General features: G+C 35.4%; 1 long non-coding RNA gene across 1 annotated transcript; it reads right to left on the bottom strand.

Annotated features, from left to right (window-relative positions):
• Positions 1–3,154: 3,154 nt before the first annotated feature.
• On the bottom strand, positions 3,155–6,775 carry LOC140763930 (uncharacterized). The gene is made up of 4 exons (XR_012104930.1): positions 6,597–6,775; positions 3,567–3,716; positions 3,399–3,480; positions 3,155–3,313 (listed from the first exon to the last, which is right to left on the bottom strand). It is a non-coding gene; the product is annotated as an uncharacterized lncRNA (long non-coding RNA).
• Positions 6,776–8,143: the final 1,368 nt, after the last annotated feature.

Genomic DNA, 8,143 nt, shown 5'->3' with positions numbered 1-8,143 from the left:
CGTTTCAAATAAGAAATCCAGCTTAGTAACAGTGCTACGGAGGATGCTTTTCGTGTTACGGATTATCGCCAAGCCTCCACACCTGCGATAATTCTAGGCCAATATATTCATTGCTTTGTCAGCGGCGGAGCAGCGCTCCCTGCTTTGGCAGTATTGGTAGGAGGGTTAGCCTTAGGAGGCAGGATGATCGGGGCGGCATGTTTCTTTGATAGCCACCTATTTTCTGCGGCTGCCTTCCTTTTACCCGGCGACCCACTATTCGGTTTGCAGCTGGATGAGGCAGTGGGGGATGATAGCTGGGGAGAGTTAGGAGAGTTAGTTGTTTCTACAAGTTGAATGATGGTGGGAGTAGGACAGTCACATCGGGTATGTGGAGGAGGAGGGGTTTGGAGTTCAACTGAGTGGGGCCTGTCAAGATGTGGGGTGAGCGAGTTGATAAACTTTTTTAGGTTTTGGATAGTATTTGTGTTCGGGTTTCTGGGGGTAGGAAGTGTATGGATAGGTACGTGAACAATGGGAAAGGATTTCGAGGTTAAGGTAGCTAGGGCAGTGAGGATGGATACATGAATAGTCGTATCCTACATGGCTCGAGGGAGACGTGAGGAGATGGATTTATTTAGATTACCGAGACTAGATAGGTCCGAGATGATCGTTGGGATTGGACTTAGGGGGGAGGTCCTAGTTGTCAAGTCAGGGAGTGTTGGAGGAGGCTTAGTTGTCAAAAGGAGAGTGGGGTTGTTACTACTAGGGGATGGTGTGTTACACTTAGCAATGGAGTTGATGGGGATGTGGTATAGATGGGATGTTGAGTTAGAAGGAGGGATGGTTTGAGTAGAGAAAGTGACTGACTGGTAGATATGGTTGCTCGAGTTGTTGACAAGTGGAGGATGCATTAATGGAGAGGATTGGATGTATTTAGGGAGGGAGATGCTTGATGGCGTAGTGGTACCTACCTGGGAAGATTTGCCAGCGCTGTCAACGTTAGTCTCTTTCAAAGGAGGTAGGAGGCCGGTCATGGCCAATGCTGCACCGGTAGCGGCCGAAGGCATCGACGACGAGGGAGCTGGGAGATGGGCATCTCTTAGGGGAGCATTAGCTTTACTGGAGGTTATACTTTCCCATTTAAGATAGCGAGGCTCATTCGCCGACTGTGAGGCACTCAAATGGAGGAACTTGAGCCATTTCAAGAAGTTTTTGGTGAATATGGGGTGGGACTCGCCAATTATCTTCATCTCGAGCTCACCTCTTTGAGGACACTCCGGCAGCTCATGGCCAATGAGGGTGCATAATGAATAGTGCCAGGGTAGGCATTCGTACATAACTGATATCTCTTGGATAAAGCCGTTAAGGAGGGTAGCCGTTGAGTGTCGAAATAAGAGGTTTTGCAATATCCACATTAATAAGGGTCCTAATGAACCTCGACCATTTTGTTTCATCCCGGGAATCAGAGGGAACGGGGTAGCCTACCTTTTCCGCTAATACTTGGGCTGTTGTGGTTGATAGATACTTCAGAGGGAGACCATGGAATTGAACCCAGAACTCAGTGTGGGAGAAAGTCCAAGACTGCACTGGTTTGTTAGGCTGAAAATAAGCAAGAGCAAAGAGGTCCCGGTTGAAAGACCACGGAGCACCATACCAGGCCTTCTAGCTATCGATCTCGAGTTCGAAGGCCATCAAGTATATGTTCTTGCCGGCTTCAATAAACTCGAGCTTTCCTTCAGGAATCCAGGCTTTCATGAAAATTGCCTTCAAGCCAGCTGGGTTGTGATGTCTTAAGGTGAATAATTTACCAATAAGACACGGGTGAGGTCTTCTTGAAGAGATAGTGTTTTCCTCCTCTAGATTGATTGCCTCTTCCATTGTGTCACCTTTCAGGAGGTCAGAGAATTTTTTGAGGAGAGCTTCCTCGGAGTCCATTTCTAGGGGAGCGGTAGGCTTTTCTTTTTACTTGAGCTAAGGGAGTCTGAGGATGAAGGATTGAGCAAGTTGTAGGAATGTAAAGAGAAGGAGGTAAGTTAAAGAGAGATGGTAAACATGGGAGAGATCAGAGGAGGCAAACTAAGAGTGAGAGGGAGATATCTCAGAGGAGATAGAGAAAGCTCTCATGTAGAGAGGAGGAGAACATTAGGATTGTTCTTATACTTATCTTGAGACATTACTATTTCTTTTTTGACATATTAAAAATTATAGTTATTCTGTTGAAATTCTTGAAAAATTTGAAATTGTTAAACATAGAAAAATGAAAATTGAATTGTTTAATTAGTGGAAATTACCGAATTGACATGCTCAAAATTGAATCGGTTAATTTTTGAACATTTGAAATATGTTTTTCTATTTTTCCCTCAGGTCAACTTAGCTCTGGTAGGGTTCGATCTTCTCCCTTTCACAAAGGGTTCTCTTGTTGCCGCCATATTTCATCCTTCCTTTTCCTAGCCTTGTTGCCAAGAGATTGGAGAGGCCTTACTCCCTCATAGGTTTTGTCATCTCTTCTCCTCTTTTCTAATATAAGCTGAGTCAAATTGAATTGCATCATGAGGATATTGGACTTAATAGATTGATATCTACTAAAATAGTCCCCAGTATCAGAGGAGCTGAAACGAATTTATTTCTGCATCAACGTCTACCACCATTAGAGGTATAAACGAGCCAAGCTTGAGCGAGCTGGACCCAGCTCAGCTCAGCTCGACAGCATTTTACCCTGGCTCGGCTTGGCTCGATAGCTCGATTCAAGCTAGAGAAACTCAGCTCGGCTTTACCCGAGCCCAATTCGATGAGCCTCGGCTCTCTAGTTCGTGGGCCAAACGGGCTAGGTATATTTATCATGAGCTTTGTAGTTAAATATGAAGGAAAAAAATAGATTTTGAAAATTTAAATTGAAGCTTGCGACAAACTTATAATGATAAATAAAAAATAAATCAAAACCATTGATAACTTACCTTAACAAGTAAAAAAATACTCCTACAAAGATTACAAAACCAATAAATAAAAACCAACAAAAAGTAATAATATCCCCACAAGGGTTACAGCTTACAAGTAAATAAAATGATTATAAGTAGAAACAATTGATCACCTAAATATTATCCCAACAAAAGGTAATAATATCCCCCCACAAGGCTTACAACTTACAAGCAAATGAAAGGATTATAAATACAAGCAATTGATCACTTAAATATTATCCCCCGCAAAGATTACAAGCAAATGATCATTTAAAATTTTCCACAAGGGTTACAAAATAAGCAAGACTCCATTACACATTTATACTCCATGATTGCCACCAATAAACCTTGATTAGTATTACTAGTGTCATCTTCCTCTACAAGTAATTAAAAAAAAGTTAGTCAAAGAAAATAATTAATACTCCTACAAAATTATTAGCATTAATAAAGTTCAGTAAATACCAGTAGTAATACACTAATACTAGACATGTGATGATCAATTTGGCAAGTTAATATGAAGATCCTCTTCTTCAATCTATTCTTCCTGAAAAAGAAAAGGTTTAACTTTCTGTTATAAGCTATTATAACAAGAATAAAGAAAATTAAAGTACTAATTTATAGTAAACTTACATATGGACATTTGATTTTCTTTTGAGTAGCTCTAATTCAATTCCTAATGCAAACCAAAGCTTCCACTACCTTTGGAGTCAAAGAATTTCGATAATCATCTAGTACCCTTCCTTTAGCACTAAAGGCAAACTCTGATGCTACTGTAGTGATCTGTATAGAAAGATTATCACGAGCCATCTTAGACATAATAGAAATTTTTATTATATTTATTTTCCACTAATTTAATATATCAAAAGTGCTAGGATCACATGTTTCATTTGGCTCCTGCAAATATATCTCCAACTCTGATTTAACAGGTCTTATGGTACTAGTAGATCTTAGAAAATCATCAAATTCTAAAGTAATCCTTGTAATATGTCTCTTATTATTTGAAGAATGAATCATTGATATGTTTGATGTCATATTTGATACATTAGAACTATGTTCTTGGATAGCCGAGTAATCACCTGCATATGTAGAGTAAAGATCCTCTAATGTAACTTGAATTGAAGCAATAACATCAAAATTCTCATTTGTTGGATAAATTTTAAGGAAAGTGAGAAGCTTCATTTTATATATCGGATCTAGAATAGATGTAATTGACATCAATGTGTTGCATTCACCCCAATATTTATCAAACTTACTTCTCGTTACTATCACCATTGCCTTTATGTATTCATTAAAAGAATTTGACTCCTCTAGTAATATTCTCTTAGTATTGTAAATTTCTGGAAGGAATTGATTGGATGTATGAAATGTAGATCCAGAAAACACATTAGTTGCATCATTTATCACTGTCAATATCTTTTAATTTTTTTTTCAAACTTGCACCAATCTTGCTCGATAGGAAGCCACTTGTAATTAGCATCTCTATAAGCATAAAGGCTAAACACAATTTTGTATGTGAAGGCATAATCTAGCATACCATATGTGGAGTTCCATTTTGTAGGAATATAAGTACATAACCCTCTTGTTGTAGTTAAGATAAATTGTCTATCAATTTCACCAAATTTAAATAAATAATTATAAGACTTTTTCAGATATTTCACTGTCTCTCTAATGTTATTGTTCACTTCTTCAATTTCTTTTAATCCATCCTGTACCATCAAATTAAGAACACGAGCACAACACAACACCGCACATGACAAAAAAATTATTTTGAAATATAGTTTTCCTCTTCAATCAAAGTTAGCTCTCAAGCATCTAACTGCTGCATCATTACTTAAAGCATTATCCAATGTAATAAAAGCAATTTTATCTTGAATATTCCAATCTAAGAGACATTGAGAAATACCATTAGATATAACCATACCATTGTTAGGTGGCTTTAAATCAATGTAACTAATAATACGTGCTTGTAACTACCGATGAGGATCAATATAATGAGCTGTCAAGCACACTGATTGTTTGATTAGAAGTCCAATAATCGCATGTTAATGAGATTTCGTTAACTTTTTGAAAACTCTTCTTTAGCTTCTCCTTTTCTAATTCATTTCTTATAGTATTTCTAAAAATCTTTTCATCACAAGGATTTAATACATTCATTAACACATTAAACCAAATATGTTCAACCATTCTGAAAAGATATTCATGAACAATTACCATTTTTGCTATAAGTTTATTTATTTTTGTATGATCAAAGAATGATGAAGTTGAACTAAAAATCACAGGAATTTCTACATCCCTTATAATATAATCATTGACAGTACTTACAGTGATACTTTCCTACTTTTTGTTTCTTTTCTAATACCTCAACTTCATCAAAAACATCCCAGACCGGATACTTTTTTCTCTCCCTTTTCCTACTTCATTTTCTAGTTGCACTTCTTCCATTTCTACATTTTCAGTAGTCATATATTTTTTAAGTTCAATTGGAGAGAGAGACCATAGATTGTTGAGATGAATGAAGAATACTAGACATCTAAAAAAATAATAAATTTTTTAATAAAATATACATGAAGAAAATATGCTAGTAATTTAATCATTGTCTTGGTGAATGAAAAGCAGTAGCATCAAATACTAAATAAAACTTTTACTGCATGACTTGAAGCTATATAAAATGTTTTTTATGGCAAAATAAAACCATATGTATTAACAATAAAATGTAGGATTGTGACATATGGGTGAATTAAATTGAGCCGATGCAGTCGTGTTACTTCCCTTATTATGCTACAGAAAATAAAGTTTTTATAGGTGGTTATAGAGATATTCACTTTATCTTATAGTGTCTAACAACATAACAGCTAACATTAAATTTCTGAAGTAGTACATGACGAGTTCAGTTGATTGACATTTGGCACCATTTAGGGTTTGAGCATTGAGAGAATCCAATTATTTGCAATGATGTGCAAATAGTTGAACTAGAAATTGAATCAGATGTCAAATTGATCGATTTCAAGTTCAGAAAGTATCAATTCCAGCAACATTTTTCATCCAGATAAACAAAGAAATGGAAATGAAGTAGTTCAAGATCATAATATAGTTCCAAGGGAACCTAAAACAATATATTCATAACCCTGTTTTTCCAACTAAAATAATATATTCATAACATGAACTGGCACAGTATTATTCTAGTTCTTTTCAAATTGTAGTGTTGTTGATCTATGCCCAAACTAATTTACTTACTAATTTTATTTTTATCCATGCATGTAGGCTATATACTAAATAATCAGCCTAATCCTTTAATTCATCTCGATCCCAAAAAATGAGCTACACCAAGTTCAAATTATACGCATATAATTCTCTCGTAAAAAAGATTCATAAAATATCAATCTTAATGTTCATCACTTTTGTTATCGATTCGTAATATTTAACCACTGAAACAATATAAGCATTGAAACGAGCCCAAATATCTTTTGTCTCTTATATAATAGCTGCAATAACTAGGTAGTATAATATTTAATCAACCAAAACATTCTTGGAGATGAGAGAAGAGAAGGCTAATCTCACATAAAAAATTAATTCTAGGTGAAGATGAGATGGATTAAGTAATGAAAATAGAGAATGAGTAGGTGAAGATGTTTTGATTGCTAAAAAAAATTATTAACTTACCTTGACTCCTCGAGAGGTGGAGGATGAGATCATTCCAGCGATGAAGATAGAGAGTGACTCCCATCAATGGTGAACAAGGAGATGTTTCGGTGGTCCGGTGAAGAATACTAGTCTTTTGACCGTCGACGCCTCGACAGTGATGATCGTCGTCGGTGCCTCGGTGGTGAAGAAGACGATGGTCGCCTTTGGTAACTAGAGAAGATGGTGGAGAAGAGGGTTTTGGTGGAGGGTTAGGCCTTTCACCTTATTTATACATATCATATCAACCGCTGGATCTTAATAAATCATATATATATATAATCGAGTCTAATCAAGCCGAGCTTAAGTGAGCCAGTGCCAGCTCGGCTTATTTAGAACTCGAGCCGAGCTTTTATCGAGCCGAGCCCACAAGCCTCACGGGCCCACGGCTTTTTTGATAGGCCTAATCACCATCAATGACGTAAGTTTTGAGAGGTTGATATATAGCTCGGGTACTCACAAAAAAGATGCCTTTTACTTTATAAGAACAGTTAAATCCTGTAGATTGCTTTCAAGAGATTAATTAAATACTAGATATTGAATATTAAGACCAGCTTGTGAATAAGTTTTGTTTATATATATATAAACACATACAAGAGAAAGGGAGATCTTAAATTTTAAATTGTAGGGCAATTCTTTTTTTTTTTTTTAAGTCAAGACCTTATATTTCTTAAAATTATCTATTGGATATATTATTTGACCCCTCTAAAAGTGAAGTGTGGCTCTACCTTTGAGTCTACTAAGCAAGATATGTATACTAATTTTAACATCTCTAGTAAGAGTAATGATACCATACTAACCATACCAACCATTTCTTATAACTGTTTCCTTAATAATAATAATAATAGGAGTGTCAACTTCTACCAATTTATTATTATTTTTATTTTTTATAAAAAATAAATAGCTAAGAGAGAAATAAAATATGACTAATTTACTTTTACAATTTAGAAAAGTAATCCATACTTCCGGTTAATATGACCGGTAGTTCCGATTAATTTTATTTGGTATCATTTAATCTCAACTGATTCGATTAAGAAAGAGAAATTAATAATTCTTATTGAATTATTTGGCCTCTAGTAAATCAAATATTGTTTGAGAAACATTTCTATGAAGATTTTAACAAAGAAGATTAGATTTCTTAAAGCAATTTAGAGAAATAATTTCTAGTTGAGAGGATCTCAGGGAGTCATGATGCTAAAAGGCAACTAGAATCATTTCCTCTCTCTCCTTTTTACTCTTCACCGTGGATTTTCTCTCAGACTAAAAGGATATTCTGATTCAATTTCTTTTAATATATTCTCATTTTCTCTCGAATTTTTTTTATATTACATAAAAAATAATAATTATATTCTTAACCTATGTCATAATTAAACACCTAACGTTGTTAGTTTAGTTTAAAATACCCAAAATAAGACTAAGGAATGAGTGTAAAATATCACAATAAAAACAAATATTATATGACAGAAAAAAGAAAAGTTGATCGGACGGATAATAACTATCCCAGCCTTCTTCACCTCTTTGTACCGTCC

Source organism: Typha angustifolia, chromosome 7, assembly GCF_048772165.1.
Source record: "Typha angustifolia cultivar Huaian chromosome 7, ASM4877216v1, whole genome shotgun sequence".
Taxonomy (NCBI): Eukaryota; Viridiplantae; Streptophyta; class Magnoliopsida; order Poales; family Typhaceae; genus Typha; species Typha angustifolia.
Note: the sequence above shows the minus strand (reverse complement) of the source record. Positions and strands in the feature narration are given on the sequence as shown.